General features: G+C 48.0%; 1 protein-coding gene across 7 annotated transcripts in view; it reads left to right on the plus strand.

The window, feature by feature from the left end:
• LOC147729139 (mucosa-associated lymphoid tissue lymphoma translocation protein 1-like) overlaps positions 1-17,717 on the plus strand; it is a 1,401,591-nt gene that overhangs the window by 390,433 nt on the left and 993,441 nt on the right. The window lies entirely within an intron of this gene.

The following is a 17,717-nucleotide window of genomic DNA, read 5'->3' on the forward strand; positions in this document are numbered from 1 at the left end:
TGGGGGTTCACATATGTGTCCTCTGACTTTGTTCCACTTTCCCCAAATCCCAACCTCATTTTGGGGCAACCTCTGTGTGTATACACTGCCCTTTCGGCCACCATCGCTGCATCGATATCGTTCCGCCATTGTAGGTATGTGGGTACTATCCTCGAGCCCCAGTTTCTGGCTATGTTTCTCTTTGCGACAGTCATCCCCAATGTTGCCCAGTTCTGCATCCGTAAATTCAAATCTGTGGGCTTCCAAATTTTGAGGAGGCATTGCTTGGGGTCCGGCGGGACGTCTGCTCCCCCCACCCGTGAGATCACACTCATGACTTTTTCCCAGTGTGGTTGGAGTTGCGGACATTCCCATATTATATGAAAGAGTATTCCTGGGAGTCCACAGTGTCGCATACACAGTTGGTCAGGCGCGCGCCCTTGTGCATTGTGATGCGTGAGTAGTACATGTGATGAAGCACCTTGAGCTGAATCAGTTTGAGCTTAGATGAGATTGCTCCTTCATGGGGTGATGTCAACGCGTCCTGCCAGTTTTAATCTTCTATTTCCCCCCAAGTCTGTCTGCCACCTCTCTCTTAGGGTCATCTTGGGATCTGGTAAGTTGTTTATGATCTTACAGTATGTCTGGGAGATGGCCTTCTTTTGCATATGGTTAGTGAGGAGTCTATCCTCCAAGGGTGTATGTTTTCTTCCTGTTATATCTTTGGGGTTTCAGTAGCAGATTTTCAGCGTTTCTTGAGGCTCTTGTCCCACCAGAGATCGTCAACTTCTGAGCTAGGTAACTGGGCGCTTTGTGGTGTAAGGCCTTATGTTTCATGCATGCTATTTTTAGGTGAATTCTGGCTTCAAACAGTAGCCAGTTCAAGGCTTTTAAGTCTGGGGAAATATGGGAGCTTCTCTTAGAACCAGTGCAAGTCTTGCTGCTGCATTTATTGAGGCTCTTAGGGGTGCTGTCGTCGCTTTAGGGAGGCCACACAAAAAACACTTCCGTACTCCACCCTCGGTATAACTAGCGCTTGAACTGCCAACTTCAAATCGTTTGCTGGTAAAAATGGTTTTAGCTTCTTCAGTGTGTTCATCTGGAAGTTTGCTCGCTTTGTGGCATTACTAATGTGTTTCAGCATAGTTAGGTTGCTGTCCAGAGTTATTCCTAGGGATTTAGCGGAGTCTAAAATGTTTGGTTGAACGTTGAATGCAGTAATATGTTTGATCAGGTCTTGCATCATGGGTACTTTGGCGGGTGGGGCTATAAGGAGGAATTCGTTTTTTTGAGCGTTCAATTTGAGATGGTTTTGTGCCATCCAAATCTGGGTGTTCCTGAGCGTTGTATTGAGCACTTTAATGTCTTTTAAGGAATGATTCTTGAGATAGAGTTGTGTGTCGTCAGCATACATATGATATTGAACGTTAGACGCATGAAGCAATTCAGTGAGGGGTTCCAGGAAGAGGTTAAACAATGTCGGAGATAGTGAGGAGCCTTGTGGGACCTACAGCGTGACTGGTACTGGATTGGACAGAGTAATGTAGACCTTGTATTTTTGTGTTCGTTTATGGAGTAAGGAGGTGAACCATTTTAGCACTGATCCAGATAGTCCCATTCTATGTTTTAAAATATCTATCAGATTCTCATGTTTAACCGTATCAAAGGCAGATGATAGGTCCAACAATATGAGAAGACCTGCTCCGTTCTGATCCAGGATTTGTAGCGCATCATCAATAATGTGTGTCATGGCTGATTCAGTGCTATGACCTTCCCTGAAGACTGATTGGTGTTTGTTAGGCAGGTCATAGTGATCAATGTGTTTAGTGAGTTGGTGATGTGCGCATTTTTCCAGTAGTTTGGCCACAGTAGGAATATTGGAGATAGGACGATAGTTGTTTAGGTCAGAAGGGTCGGCTGTGGGTTTCTTGAGTATGGGGGAAACCTGTCCGATTTTGAGGGTATCCGGGATACAGCCTTATTGGAGAGAGCTGTTAATAATTTTGGTCCAGAGGGGCAAAAGCCATGGGGTCAAGTCTTTAACAGTGTTTGCAGGGAGAGGGTAGGTGGAGTGATTGGAAGGCTTTAGGGTAGATAGAATTAAGCCTAAAGCTTCTTCCGAATATGTATCGAAAGATGACCATGCTGCGTTGTTTTTTAAATGAAGTTTTGCGGTGATTTGTTGTGGTACTGAAGGGGCTGGAAGTGGGGTGTTCACCAGCGGTCTGGAGTCTAGTTCTAGGTCATTTAAGAGCTCCTTCTTGATGTTGTCAGTTTTCTGACTGAAGAAGTCAGAGAATTCTTCCCAGTTAGGTTGCTGGCTGGTTAAGTCTTGAAGTCGTTGTGGAACGTCCTTAGATTGGGTTTTGATGAGCTCAAAGAGTTTTTTGGCTGATTTCTTGCTTGGTCTAGTTGGTGGCTAAAGAAGTGAGCTTTCGTGCGCTTGATCTTGCTGTAGTACATGTTTCTCTTTTTACCTAGTAATTTGAGGTGGTACGAAGATGGGACTGATCTCCAAATGCGTTCGGGAGATCTGAGAGACCGTCTATCCTCGTTAAGAAGATTGTTGTACCAGGGATTAGAATCTTTAGTGGAGACTCTCTTTAGTTGTAGGGGAGCTAGCACATTAATTAATGAGGTCATAGAGTTGAAGTAGTGGTTGGTGAGATCTTGTACGTCGGAGGAGCCTGCCGGGGTATAAGAAGGTTGGAGCAGGCAGAGTGTAAAGTGTTGGGGTTGAGCATTTTTAGGTGTCTTTTCCAAATCTTTGGTTTTGTGGATTGAACCAAGTTCAATTTCAGAGTTTCATTGATAAAGAAGTTGATAATATAATGGTCTGACCAGTCACAGGGTTGGATCGAGACCAACTGAATGGCGTCACTTTTGGAGATTATTAAATCCAGGATTGACCCTTTTTTATGTGTAGGGCTGTTACACATTTGGGTACGGTTTACGTCGACAAGGAAGTGTTTGAGACTATTAACCACTGCGTCGTTGTGGTCATCCCAATGGAGATTGAGGTCACCCAGGAATATTTGGGTATTCAGCCTCCTGGTGTTCGAGGAGATGATATCCATGAGGTGTTCGGTAAAGCTGAGGTTGTCTCCAGGTGGATGGTTGATGATGTGTAGCAAGCATATTGTTTTGCCATTACTGCTTAGGTTGAGGCATAAGTATTCGCAAGAGGTGAAAACAGGGGATATGGCTCTGTTTACAGTAATGTTGCTCCGATGTATGCAGGCAATACCGCCACCTATCTTGTCGATTCTGTCTAATCTCTTGATGTCATAATTGGGGGGACTAAAATGTTGAGGAGTGGAGTGGAGGATTCTGTTAGCCAGGTTTCGGTTAAAATAATCAAGTCTAGCTCCTGTGAGATGATGAGGTCGGCTATGTCTGCTGCGTGTCTAGAGGCAGATCTACAATTTAGGAGTATACATTTGAGACGGGGAGTGGTGTGGGCGGAGTCTTGATCTTGGATGTTCGGGATTCTTCTGAGGTTATTACCGATGATACCGCTCTTGTTTTGAATAGAGGACCTGTTAGGGTTGGGAGGGATGGTAGGAATGGGCATCTGAGTAGGCCAAAAGGTGTTCACGAGTTTGGGTTCATTCAAGTGAAGTAGAGAGAGCAGATCGCTTTCAAAGAGCGGGTTGGTGCAATGCGTTGAGCGTAATAATGTGTTACGAAGGGGGACTGTTTTACAGCTGGGAAGGGTAGATTTCGATATTAGAGTGGGGTGGGTTGGGTGTTCTCTAGCAATCAGAGTTCTTGGAAGAGTAAGGTGCTTGGATTGAATCAAGAGCATCTCCTTAAAAGATTGGAGTTCCGTTTTGATTTGGTGCAGTGCAATCATAATCTCATCCAGTCTAGGGTCTGGTGCGATTATATATGAGGTTGGTGACTGTGTTATGCATGAGGCAGGCTGCGTAGTGATTGGGTTAAGTGAGTGGTCAAGTGTAGGTAGGCGTAGTGTTGAATGGAGTGTTGTCATGGTGGGTGGATGAGTTATGGGTGTGGCGGGATGAACTAGGTACTTTGATGGTTGCTTAGCGGGCTGGGTGGGAGTGTGATGAGATCCGCAGAGGGGTAGTGTTGGAGGGGCTGTTGTGGGAGTGGATGGTAGTGTTGTAGAGGTAGATAGCTGAATTGTAGGGGTGGTTGTCTAAGGTGTGAATGTGGGAGTGTGATGAGATGCGCAGAGGGGTAGTGTTGGAGGGGCTGTTGTGGGAGTGGATGGTAGTGTTGTGGAGGTGGATAGCTGAATTGTAGGGGTGGTTGTCTGAGGTGTGAATGTGGGAAGGGGACTAGGGAGAGGGGTGAGTACTGAGCATGGCGAGTTTTCAGAGTTGCAAAGGGGTGTCCTTTTATGTGCCAACAGATGACTAGGGGGGATTGGGCGAGATGGGGTGAGGAAGTGTAATGCGAAGCATTATGGGGCAAGGCTGATGCAGTGGGAGAGATGCTTCTGGGGGAGTGCGGTTAGGGAGGGGGGCCAAGATCGTGGTCTGAGGGGATTCCATATCGAAAGGGTGGGCGTATGTAGAATCCGATGAGCTGATTGTTGGGGGGTATGCCTTAGGAGGTGTGAAGTGCGGAACTGAGATCGTGGTCTGATGGTGTTCCAGATCCCCAGAGGGTGCGTATGCTGTATCCAAAGAGCTGACCGGCGGAGGTGTGCGTTAGGTGTGAAGTGAGGTGGTTTGGTGGAAGGGGTAGACTGGAAGGAGGTAACGTATGAGTCTGGTATGGGTAGAAGATGGAGTGGTGAGGGGGCCAGGTTATCAGATGGGGTGGGAGATGTGGCATCTAGTGTGATGGAGATGAGAGTTGTTTGGGTAGCGGATTGGGGATTGGACTGCGGTCCGAAGCTTGAATGAGGATAATACCGTTATTGTAAATGGCGATAGTTGCAGTGGTTTGGAAGAGCTGGGAGGGGGAAATACAAATAACAAACCCATGTGCGGTTTTCCTCATGGAGGAAGTGGAAAGTGCTTCTACGAAAGCTTTCCTCCATTGGGCTCTTCGCTTCGTGTGGAAAATGAAATCCATGGTAGTAATCCTGTTGTGTGGAGAGAAGTAGGGGTCAGGGAAGAGAGTTTCCGGGTGAAGTTTTATGAAATTGTGTTTGAATCGTTTGGTCGACTTTTTTGAGAGGGTGGGGGGGGGGGGGGGTAAATGATGTGGTAGGTGTGAGTGCCTGAGAGCTCCATGTTATGCCCAGCACAGAGTGGAAGGGGGGATGGGGCGCAGGGTAGGAAGTGGCAAGGAGGTAGGGGGTGTAGGGTAGGGTGGGTTACGAGAACAGGTGAGGGGTTGGTTAGAGAAACCTGTAGAGCTTGGGAGAAGTATTCTGGTGAGTACCGGTGGGTGGGAAGGGATGGGTTGCAGGGTAGATAAGAGCCTAGTGATGGTGCGTGGCGTGAAGAGGAGTGTTAGGGGTGTTAAGAGACTTAGTGCCAGAATAAGTTAGAAAGTATAAGGGGAGTGTCTAGAGGGATGCATGAGGGGATGGGAGGACGAGCCTAGTAAAAGACTGAAGTGGAGAATATGTATGTAGTATATGGAGGGGTGAGTGAGTGGACATTCTAACATAAGGCGATCTGTAGGTAGAAGCAGAATCTTGGCTTCTGCATTTTTTAAGGATATTGGGTGATAGGACGAGCAAGCCAATGGTGGTTTGCCAGGTTTGTATATTGTGACTATGGTGGCCAGGCGTTGATCTTTGGGCAGAGTCTCCTTATCTAGACTCTCATGGTACATATTAAGTAACAGGGCAGGAGAGATGATGCTGCCCTTTTATATAATTCGACCGGCAAGCCGTTAGACCTGATTGCCTTCCTTGTGCGGACAGTGCCAGTCCCAGTTCGTCGGAAGTCAGTGCTATTTCTAATTCCAGCATTGCTTCCTGCGATAGCGTAGGCAATCCAATGTCACTGACAAAGTCTAGGTTCTCGTCTACGATGGATGTGGCCTTGGGTGTATAGACGTCCTCATAATGGGTTGCTATCCTTTCCACTATTTGTTGTGGGTTTGTCGTGGTGGCCCCGTCCTCTTGTGTCAGTTGATCAATCCACCGGCTTGCTCTTTCTCCTCTCTCTAAACATGCCAGTAGTCTGTCCGTCTTGTCCCCTAGTTCATACAGCATGTGTTGTGTGGCAGTGTGTTTTACTTTGATTTCTTCCCATGCAAACGTTCTATATTCCTGGCACCCTAGTGCTAAGGCATGTGTCGTGTTATCTTCAGAGTTTGTCACGTGAGCTATCTCTGCCTGTTAAACTCCTTCTTCCAGGTTTTCTAGTTGCTGTCGGTGTGTCCGTTTGTGACTTGTGATTGCTGACATTGCTTGTTCTCGAATCACTGATTTGTATGTCTCACATAAAATGCTCAGTGATTCCACCGATTGCTCGTTTTCTCTGAAGTATTGCTTAGTGGTCTTTAGGAGTGTTTTACTAATTTTGGGGACCTTTAGATATCCGGGGTAAAGCGAAAAGACTCGTCTCCTACCTGGGACCTGTGATGCGCATGTCAATTGTACCGGTGAGTGATCTGAAATGCCCCTTGGTAAATGTGATATGTCCATAATCTTCCCCGGGGTTATTGCTAGCGTGAAGATTTAGTCGATCCTTGAGAGACTATTGTGCACTCTGGAGCGGAAAGTGTACTGTTGCTCGGTGGGGTTTCTAGTGCACCAAACGTCAAGTAGTCCTAGTGCCTCTATGAATTCCATCAGCGTATGATTTGGCCTGGTGGGTTTCTCTGTGCGTTCTCCGATCCATCGTGGTGTCCTTTACAGTGTTAAAGTCTCCACCTACAATCAGCTCCCCATCAAGGAGGTCAAGCAGAAACTTCCCGAGGTCTTGAAATGCTATCTGGTGGAGTGCGGGGGCATGTAGACAGACACCATATTATATGCTCACCCCTCCCACTGACATGAAATTGCTGCAAAGCGGCCTTGGTCATCTGTCCATGTTCCATTTATGATCAGGGGCGGACTTCTAAGGACCAATATTACCACTCCCCTGGAGCCCGAGGTGAATGCAGAGTGGGGCTCCATTTTAAATCCACAGCGTCTAGCGCCCTGCAGGCCGAACCCACAAGGTGTGTCTCCTGGATCAGCGCCACCATCGGGGTCCAGCTCTTCAGGTATAACAGAACCAGCCCCCTCTTAATTTTATTACCCAGCCCGTTGTCATTCCAGGATATGACTGTCAGGGGGGGCCCAGCAACCTCAGTGTCAGTGCTTGGGTGTTCGGGTTGTCAATTCCCGTTAATGTATGTGCCATGTGTGGGTATTACTATCAGTGCCCGACGGGTAGTGAGGCCAGTATTGTGTCAATACATAGTGGTCATCATTTGCAAACCTTTCGTGGAGGAAAAACAATACAAATAAACAACAACAAGAACCGAAATCTCTTACTCTAACCCCTGTCATCTCCCCCCACCCTGCCTCCCTTCCCGGCGGTTCTAGAACTGCCCACTACTGAGCAGAGTCCTTTATATCCCTAACTGTTCTCATATCCTACGGGTGTGAGTCTACCTGTGACCTGACAGAGTCTCTCCCTTCGAATAAGTCTCTTGTTATGGCACTTAATATATGTCACCTGCTCATTCATACCTGTATTGGGCACCCGCCCACCTTTCAGTGTTCTGCATAGGTCAGTTGTCAGTCTAAACGTTCATGGTGCAAATCAGGAATTCTGCAATAATTTAGCAGATTACTTTTTCTCAAAAGTAAACGATATATATGCAGAATTCTCGGTCATTCCATCAAACACCAGCACTTATCCTAAATCACCAAAAAACAGTATGGACTGTTCGTTTTCCCAATTTAGGGATATGACGGAACAGGAAATAGGAGATATTATGAGACTGGTTAAAACAGGTTCAGCCTTAGATCCTTGCCCCCCTAAAATTTTTATTCCAGTAACTGATGTGGTGAGCAAAGTCATAACCCCCATCTGTAACGCCATGTTCCAATCGGGGATCTTTCTGGATAAGTTAAAAAACACTTTGCTGAAACCCTTATTGAAAAAAACTGGTCTTGATAAAACAATTCTCAAAAACTACAGACCCATTGCTAGCCTACCCTACTTGGCTAAAATTGTGGAAAGAGCAATGAATGTTCAACTAGCCGAATATATTGAACAAAACAGTCTCCTGGACGAATCGCAGTTTGGATTCCGGAAACTTCATGGGACGGAGACTGCCCTCATTAAAGCCGCCGATGATATCAGAGCCATTAGAGACCAAGGAGGGACAGCTATACTGGTCCTACTGGATCTCTCGGCGGCCTTCGACACGGTCAATCATACCGTTCTGATTGACCGTGTCGAGGAGATGGGCATTTGCTCAAAGGCCAAAGAGCTTCTGGCATCATTCCTGTCCAATAGAACACAGGCAGTAACATTGGGCGCATTTCAATCCCCTCAGCTCGCCCTCCCATGTGGCGTCCCGCAAGGCTCATCCCTAAGTCCGACACTCTTCAACATCTATGTGTCGGACTTAGCAAGGGTGATTAAGAACCACCGGATGAGCCTTACCTCCTACGCCGACGACACCCAACTGGTGATCGCTATTAAGAACAACGGTGAGGAGGTTGCCGCCAGATTCCAAGAAGGCATGCTTGCCATCAAGGAATGGATGTCGGAAAACTGCCTGCGCCTCAACTCGGAGAAAACCGAAGTAGTGATCTTTGGAAATTTATCACCACAGTGGTCCACTCTTTGGTGGCCGACACCCCTTGGAGCCCCTCCAGAACCAGTAAAAAAGGTCAGGAACTTAGGCATTATGTTTGACGACAATCTTAACTTTTCCAACCATGCCAACCAGGTTGCGTCGTCTGCTTTCTACAAGCTTAAGATAATTAAAAAAATCCTGCCCTATCTTCCGGAGAGTGCTAGGAAAACAGTGGTGAGCTCCTTAGTACTCTCTTCACTCGACTACTGTAACGGACTGTTTGTAAACGCCCAGGCAAGGGTGGTGGCCAAACTCCAGCTTATACAAAATGCGGCCGCAAGGCTACTAGCTGGCATTCCTAAGTTTCAGTCCACCAGGCATGCGATTAGAAATCTCCACTGGCTAACAGTGAGAAATCGCATCAGATTCAAGACCCTGTGTCTCACCTACAAAGCTCTCAAGGGCCTTGGACCAGCCTTTCTCAAACGAAAACTTCAATACTATTCACCAAAAAGATCCTTACGCTCCGAACATAGTCACCTACTGGTAGTGCCTCGCACCAGGACGGTGACATGGGGCGACAGAAGTTTTACCAATGCTGCAGCCAAAATCTGGAACATGCTCCCAAAGGAAATAAAACTGGCACCATCATTATTCCAGTTTAGAAAACTGGTAAAAACTTGGTTATTTGATCAATAATCCGCTCAGAAACAATACGTTTGAAGGAAGATACCACCTTATTCTGGGATTTTCAGCAAATTATAGCGCCAAGACACCCACGGGTATACGCCGCGCTCTATAAATTTTTAAAATAAATAAATAAATAAACTGAGGTCTCTTATTGCCATCAAGCGTCAATGTGAGGGTCTGCAGTTTCGGAGCGCAATTTCGTTTTTCTGCTGTGTTCACTTTTTTGATGCGTTGTGCCTTCTTGTCTTGAATACAGGGTCGCTCGTCATTTAGTGTTATGGGAATTTTCTCGTGCCTTGGAGCTGTTAGCCGGGCGCCATCCCTCCAGCCAGTCCTTTGCTTCCGTCGGTGTTTGTGTATATTGTGTATAGGCATTTATATAGCGCACTACTTACCCGTGAGGTCCCAAGGCGCTTCGACCGCTGCGAAACCCTTCCTGGCTTCCCTGAGAGATGGTCCCTTAATGGGTATCTCCAGGGTGAGACCAGGCATCCCCGGCGGTCTGGTGGGGCCGTTAGTGAAGATGAGGCAAGCTAATGCCCAGAGTTGCCGAGTGTGATCGCTGATCAGAGTGGGCACCGAGGCGAGAGAATTATCGAGTCCGCTGACCCTGGTCCAGAAACCTGCCGCGCTGGGAATCGAACCCTGGTCCCGGGCCGTCCTCTGCTCTCGGGTCTGCCGCCTCTAACCAGTGAGCCACACTACTTCACTGAACCATGTCTTGCCCTTAGCCTCCACGCGCAATTTTGCCGGGAAAATCACTGAGTACTTTAGTTCTCTAGCGTGCATTTATTTTTTGACCTCTCCAAAACCGTGCTTTTGTTGTGTGACTGCTGCCGTGTAGTCTGGATAGAGCGTAATCTTGCGGTTGTCAATCTTTATCTGTGGTGCTATGCGCGCTGCCTGCAAAATGGGGTCCCGGCGGCGAAAGTCGAAGATGCGTGACAAAATAGGTCTCTGAGGTGCCCCGGGACGGGGTTTGCCTCCCTGGGCTCGATGTGCCCTTTCCACCGAAAAATAATTGGACAAACCTCGTAGTTGTAGCTGGTTCTTGATTAGGTCTTCCACGAAGAGATCTAGGGCTGGTCCACCTGCTTTCTCTGGTACGCCAACTATGCGCACGTTGTTGCGCCAAGAGTTGTTTTCTCAACTTCCACCAGCCTGTCTGACATTTTCGCGAAGTCTGCTCGCATTAGGGAAATGTCTCTGGAGATCGAGCCAATTGAGGACTGGACTGTTCGTAGGGCAGCCATCACATCTGTAAGGGTTACTTCTTCTACCATGTCCGTTTTTTCCGCTGTTCTGGCTGTCGTCTGCGCTTCATCCATGTGCGGGGGCTCCAATAGGGCCTTTAAATATGCAAATTTGTCCAGTGTTGTGCCCTGGGGCCTCTTCCTCCCAGTGTGCTCCCTTATTTTGTGCAAAGGCGTATCTGGTGCGGGCAGCAGTCACTGTTGCCTGCTGTGTAGTTTGCCTGTACACGCAGCCTCCCGGTTTTCTGCCCACTCTTAGCATTAAAACCCAAAGGACTGAGCACTGGGGCCAGAGAAAAGGTGGCCGCACCAAGCCCCCGCAGCACGCAAGTACTCGCAGACCAAAGCGACAGCCGGAGTTTCAAAAACCCCTGCTGGGGATAGGTGGTGCGTGCATGAACCTTGTGGGAGCGGCAGGAGCTGGAACCAAAAGACCGGAGGGTCCCAACCAGGAGTAATTATAAAGAAAACAACTACAGCGCCTGAGACGGGGCTAAAGGGCTAAAGGGGATTATCTGGTCGGGACTCCCCCTCCCCCCCCAACCATTATACGGACCCACACAGTGCAGCAGGACCCCGCTCCTCAGATCGATTACCAGAGCTGGGCAGATTGAGTCGGGCAAATACAGCCCATCGGACATTCACCTAACACCAAAGGTATAAGCCCAGATCACCGCGTGGCATGGACATATGGGGAGTGGTGTGGGCGGAGTCTTGATCTTGGATGTTCGGGATTCTTCTGAGGTTATTACCGATGATACCGCTCTTGTTTTGAATAGAGGACCTGTTAGGGTTGGGAGGGATGGTAGGAATGGGCATCTGAGTAGGCCATAAGGTGTTCACGAGTTTGGGTTCATTCAAGTGAAGTAGAGAGAGCAGATCGCTTTCAAAGAGCGGGTTGGTGCAATGCGTTGAGCGTAATAATGTGTTACGAAGGGGGACTGTTTTACAGCTGGGAAGGGTAGATTTCGATATTAGAGTGGGGTGGGTTGGGTGTTCTCTAGCAATCAGAGTTCTTGGAAGAGTAAGGTGCTTGGATTGAATCAAGAGCATCTCCTTAAAAGATTGGAGTTCCGTTTTGATTTGGTGCAGTGCAATCATAATCTCATCCAGTCTAGGGTCTGGTGCGATTATATATGAGGTTGGTGACTGTGTTATGCATGAGGCAGGCTGCGTAGTGATTGGGTTAAGTGAGTGGTCAAGTGTAGGTAGGCGTAGTGTTGAATGGAGTGTTGTCATGGTGGGTGGATGAGTTATGGGTGTGGCGGGATGAACTAGGTACTTTGATGGTTGCTTAGCGGGCTGGGTGGGAGTGTGATGAGATCCGCAGAGGGGTAGTGTTGGAGGGGCTGTTGTGGGAGTGGATGGTAGTGTTGTAGAGGTAGATAGCTGAATTGTGGGGTGGTTGTCTAAGGTGTGAATGTGGGAGTGTGATGAGATGCGCAGAGGGGTAGTGTTGGAGGGGCTGTTGTGGGAGTGGATGGTAGTGTTGTGGAGGTGGATAGCTGAATTGTAGGGGTGGTTGTCTGAGGTGTGAATGTGGGAAGGGGACTAGGGAGAGGGGTGAGTACTGAGCATGGCGAGTTTTCAGAGTTGCAAAGGGGTGTCCTTTTATGTGCCAACAGATGACTAGGGGGGATTGGGCGAGATGGGGTGAGGAAGTGTAATGCGAAGCATTATGGGGCAAGGCTGATGCAGTGGGAGAGATGCTTCTGGGGGAGTGCGGTTAGGGAGGGGGGCCAAGATCGTGGTCTGAGGGGATTCCATATCGAAAGGGTGGGCGTATGTAGAATCCGATGAGCTGATTGTTGGGGGGTATGCCTTAGGAGGTGTGAAGTGCGGAACTGAGATCGTGGTCTGATGGTGTTCCAGATCCCCAGAGGGTGCGTATGCTGTATCCAAAGAGCTGACCGGCGGAGGTGTGCGTTAGGTGTGAAGTGAGGTGGTTTGGTGGAAGGGGTAGACTGGAAGGAGGTAACGTATGAGTCTGGTATGGGTAGAAGATGGAGTGGTGAGGGGGCCAGGTTATCAGATGGGGTGGGAGATGTGGCATCTAGTGTGATGGAGATGAGAGTTGTTTGGGTAGCGGATTGGGGATTGGACTGCGGTCCGAAGCTTGAATGAGGATAATACCGTTATTGTAAATGGCGATAGTTGCAGTGGTTTGGAAGAGCTGGGAGGGGGAAATACAAATAACAAACCCATGTGCGGTTTTCCTCATGGAGGAAGTGGAAAGTGCTTCTACGAAAGCTTTCCTCCATTGGGCTCTTCGCTTCGTGTGGAAAATGAAATCCATGGTAGTAATCCTGTTGTGTGGAGAGAAGTAGGGGTCAGGGAAGAGAGTTTCCGGGTGAAGTTTTATGAAATTGTGTTTGAATCGTTTGGTCGACTTTTTTGAGAGGGTGGGGGGGGGGGGGGTAAATGATGTGGTAGGTGTGAGTGCCTGAGAGCTCCATGTTATGCCCAGCACAGAGTGGAAGGGGGGATGGGGCGCAGGGTAGGAAGTGGCAAGGAGGTAGGGGGTGTAGGGTAGGGTGGGTTACGAGAACAGGTGAGGGGTTGGTTAGAGAAACCTGTAGAGCTTGGGAGAAGTATTCTGGTGAGTACCGGTGGGTGGGAAGGGATGGGTTGCAGGGTAGATAAGAGCCTAGTGATGGTGCGTGGCGTGAAGAGGAGTGTTAGGGGTGTTAAGAGACTTAGTGCCAGAATAAGTTAGAAAGTATAAGGGGAGTGTCTAGAGGGATGCATGAGGGGATGGGAGGACGAGCCTAGTAAAAGACTGAAGTGGAGAATATGTATGTAGTATATGGAGGGGTGAGTGAGTGGACATTCTAACATAAGGCGATCTGTAGGTAGAAGCAGAATCTTGGCTTCTGCATTTTTTAAGGATATTGGGTGATAGGACGAGCAAGCCAATGGTGGTTTGCCAGGTTTGTATATTGTGACTATGGTGGCCAGGCGTTGATCTTTGGGCAGAGTCCCCTTATCTAGACTCTCATGGTACATATTAAGTAACAGGGCAGGAGAGATGATGCTGCCCTTTTATATAATTCGACCGGCAAGCCGTTAGACCTGATTGCCTTCCTTGTGCGGACAGTGCCAGTCCCAGTTCGTCGGAAGTCAGTGCTATTTCTAATTCCAGCATTGCTTCCTGCGATAGCGTAGGCAATCCAATGTCACTGACAAAGTCTAGGTTCTCGTCTACGATGGATGTGGCCTTGGGTGTATAGACGTCCTCATAATGGGTTGCTATCCTTTCCACTATTTGTTGTGGGTTTGTCGTGGTGGCCCCGTCCTCTTGTGTCAGTTGATCAATCCACCGGCTTGCTCTTTCTCCTCTCTCTAAACATGCCAGTAGTCTGTCCGTCTTGTCCCCTAGTTCATACAGCATGTGTTGTGTGGCAGTGTGTTTTACTTTGATTTCTTCCCATGCAAACGTTCTATATTCCTGGCACCCTAGTGCTAAGGCATGTGTCGTGTTATCTTCAGAGTTTGTCACGTGAGCTATCTCTGCCTGTTAAACTCCTTCTTCCAGGTTTTCTAGTTGCTGTCGGTGTGTCCGTTTGTGACTTGTGATTGCTGACATTGCTTGTTCTCGAATCACTGATTTGTATGTCTCACATAAAATGCTCAGTGATTCCACCGATTGCTCGTTTTCTCTGAAGTATTGCTTAGTGGTCTTTAGGAGTGTTTTACTAATTTTGGGGACCTTTAGATATCCGGGGTAAAGCGAAAAGACTCGTCTCCTACCTGGGACCTGTGATGCGCATGTCAATTGTACCGGTGAGTGATCTGAAATGCCCCTTGGTAAATGTGATATGTCCATAATCTTCCCCGGGGTTATTGCTAGCGTGAAGATTTAGTCGATCCTTGAGAGACTATTGTGCACTCTGGAGCGGAAAGTGTACTGTTGCTCGGTGGGGTTTCTAGTGCACCAAACGTCAAGTAGTCCTAGTGCCTCTATGAATTCCATCAGCGTATGATTTGGCCTGGTGGGTTTCTCTGTGCGTTCTCCGATCCATCGTGGTGTCCTTTACAGTGTTAAAGTCTCCACCTACAATCAGCTCCCCATCAAGGAGGTCAAGCAGAAACTTCCCGAGGTCTTGAAATGCTATCTGGTGGAGTGCGGGGGCATGTAGACAGACACCATATTATATGCTCACCCCTCCCACTGACATGAAATTGCTGCAAAGCGGCCTTGGTCATCTGTCCATGTTCCATTTATGATCAGGGGCGGACTTCTAAGGACCAATATTACCACTCCCCTGGAGCCCGAGGTGAATGCAGAGTGGGGCTCCATTTTAAATCCACAGCGTCTAGCGCCCTGCAGGCCGAACCCACAAGGTGTGTCTCCTGGATCAGCGCCACCATCGGGGTCCAGCTCTTCAGGTATAACAGAACCAGCCCCCTCTTAATTTTATTACCCAGCCCGTTGTCATTCCAGGATATGACTGTCAGGGGGGGCCCAGCAACCTCAGTGTCAGTGCTTGGGTGTTCGGGTTGTCAATTCCCGTTAATGTATGTGCCATGTGTGGGTATTACTATCAGTGCCCGACGGGTAGTGAGGCCAGTATTGTGTCAATACATAGTGGTCATCATTTGCAAACCTTTCGTGGAGGAAAAACAATACAAATAAACAACAACAAGAACCGAAATCTCTTACTCTAACCCCTGTCATCTCCCCCCACCCTGCCTCCCTTCCCGGCGGTTCTAGAACTGCCCACTACTGAGCAGAGTCCTTTATATCCCTAACTGTTCTCATATCCTACGGGTGTGAGTCTACCTGTGACCTGACAGAGTCTCTCCCTTCGAATAAGTCTCTTGTTATGGCACTTAATATATGTCACCTGCTCATTCATACCTGTATTGGGCACCCGCCCACCTTTCAGTGTTCTGCATAGGTCAGTTGTCAGTCTAAACGTTCATGGTGCAAATCAGGAATTCTGCAATAATTTAGCAGATTACTTTTTCTCAAAAGTAAACGATATATATGCAGAATTCTCGGTCATTCCATCAAACACCAGCACTTATCCTAAATCACCAAAAAACAGTATGGACTGTTCGTTTTCTCAATTTAGGGATATGACGGAACAGGAAATAGGAGATATTATGAGACTGGTTAAAACAGGTTCAGCCTTAGATCCTTGCCCCCCTAAAATTTTTATTCCAGTAACTGATGTGGTGAGCAAAGTCATAACCCCCATCTGTAACGCCATGTTCCAATCGGGGATCTTTCCGGATAAGTTAAAAAACACTTTGCTGAAACCCTTATTGAAAAAAACTGGTCTTGATAAAACAATTCTCAAAAACTACAGACCCATTGCTAGCCTACCCTACTTGGCTAAAATTGTGGAAAGAGCAATGAATGTTCAACTAGCCGAATATATTGAACAAAACAGTCTCCTGGACGAATCGCAGTTTGGATTCCGGAAACTTCATGGGACGGAGACTGCCCTCATTAAAGCCGCCGATGATATCAGAGCCATTAGAGACCAAGGAGGGACAGCTATACTGGTCCTACTGGATCTCTCGGCGGCCTTCGACACGGTCAATCATACCGTTCTGATTGACCGTGTCGAGGAGATGGGCATTTGCTCAAAGGCCAAAGAGCTTCTGGCATCATTCCTGTCCAATAGAACACAGGCAGTAACATTGGGCGCATTTCAATCCCCTCAGCTCGCCCTCCCATGTGGCGTCCCGCAAGGCTCATCCCTAAGTCCGACACTCTTCAACATCTATGTGTCGGACTTAGCAAGGGTGATTAAGAACCACCGGATGAGCCTTACCTCCTACGCCGACGACACCCAACTGGTGATCGCTATTAAGAACAACGGTGAGGAGGTTGCCGCCAGATTCCAAGAAGGCATGCTTGCCATCAAGGAATGGATGTCGGAAAACTGCCTGCGCCTCAACTCGGAGAAAACCGAAGTAGTGATCTTTGGAAATTTATCACCACAGTGGTCCACTCTTTGGTGGCCGACACCCCTTGGAGCCCCTCCAGAACCAGTAAAAAAGGTCAGGAACTTAGGCATTATGTTTGACGACAATCTTAACTTTTCCAACCATGCCAACCAGGTTGCGTCGTCTGCTTTCTACAAGCTTAAGATAATTAAAAAAATCCTGCCCTATCTTCCGGAGAGTGCTAGGAAAACAGTGGTGAGCTCCTTAGTACTCTCTTCACTCGACTACTGTAACGGACTGTTTGTAAACGCCCAGGCAAGGGTGGTGGCCAAACTCCAGCTTATACAAAATGCGGCCGCAAGGCTACTAGCTGGCATTCCTAAGTTTCAGTCCACCAGGCATGCGATTAGAAATCTCCACTGGCTAACAGTGAGAAATCGCATCAGATTCAAGACCCTGTGTCTCACCTACAAAGCTCTCAAGGGCCTTGGACCAGCCTTTCTCAAACGAAAACTTCAATACTATTCACCAAAAAGATCCTTACGCTCCGAACATAGTCACCTACTGGTAGTGCCTCGCACCAGGACGGTGACATGGGGCGACAGAAGTTTTACCAATGCTGCAGCCAAAATCTGGAACATGCTCCCAAAGGAAATAAAACTGGCACCATCATTATTCCAGTTTAGAAAACTGGTAAAAACTTGGTTATTTGATCAATAATCCGCTCAGAAACAATACGTTTGAAGGAAGATACCACCTTATTCTGGGATTTTCAGCAAATTATAGCGCCAAGACACCCACGGGTATACGCCGCGCTCTATAAATTTTTAAAATAAATAAATAAATAAACTGAGGTCTCTTATTGCCATCAAGCGTCAATGTGAGGGTCTGCAGTTTCGGAGCGCAATTTCGTTTTTCTGCTGTGTTCACTTTTTTGATGCGTTGTGCCTTCTTGTCTTGAATACAGGGTCGCTCGTCATTTAGTGTTATGGGAATTTTCTCGTGCCTTGGAGCTGTTAGCCGGGCGCCATCCCTCCAGCCAGTCCTTTGCTTCCGTCGGTGTTTGTGTATATTGTGTATAGGCATTTATATAGCGCACTACTTACCCGTGAGGTCCCAAGGCGCTTCGACCGCTGCGAAACCCTTCCTGGCTTCCCTGAGAGATGGTCCCTTAATGGGTATCTCCAGGGTGAGACCAGGCATCCCCGGCGGTCT

Source organism: Lissotriton vulgaris, chromosome 2_2, assembly GCF_964263255.1.
Source record: "Lissotriton vulgaris chromosome 2_2, aLisVul1.2, whole genome shotgun sequence".
In the NCBI taxonomy this organism is placed as follows: domain Eukaryota; kingdom Metazoa; phylum Chordata; class Amphibia; order Caudata; family Salamandridae; genus Lissotriton; species Lissotriton vulgaris.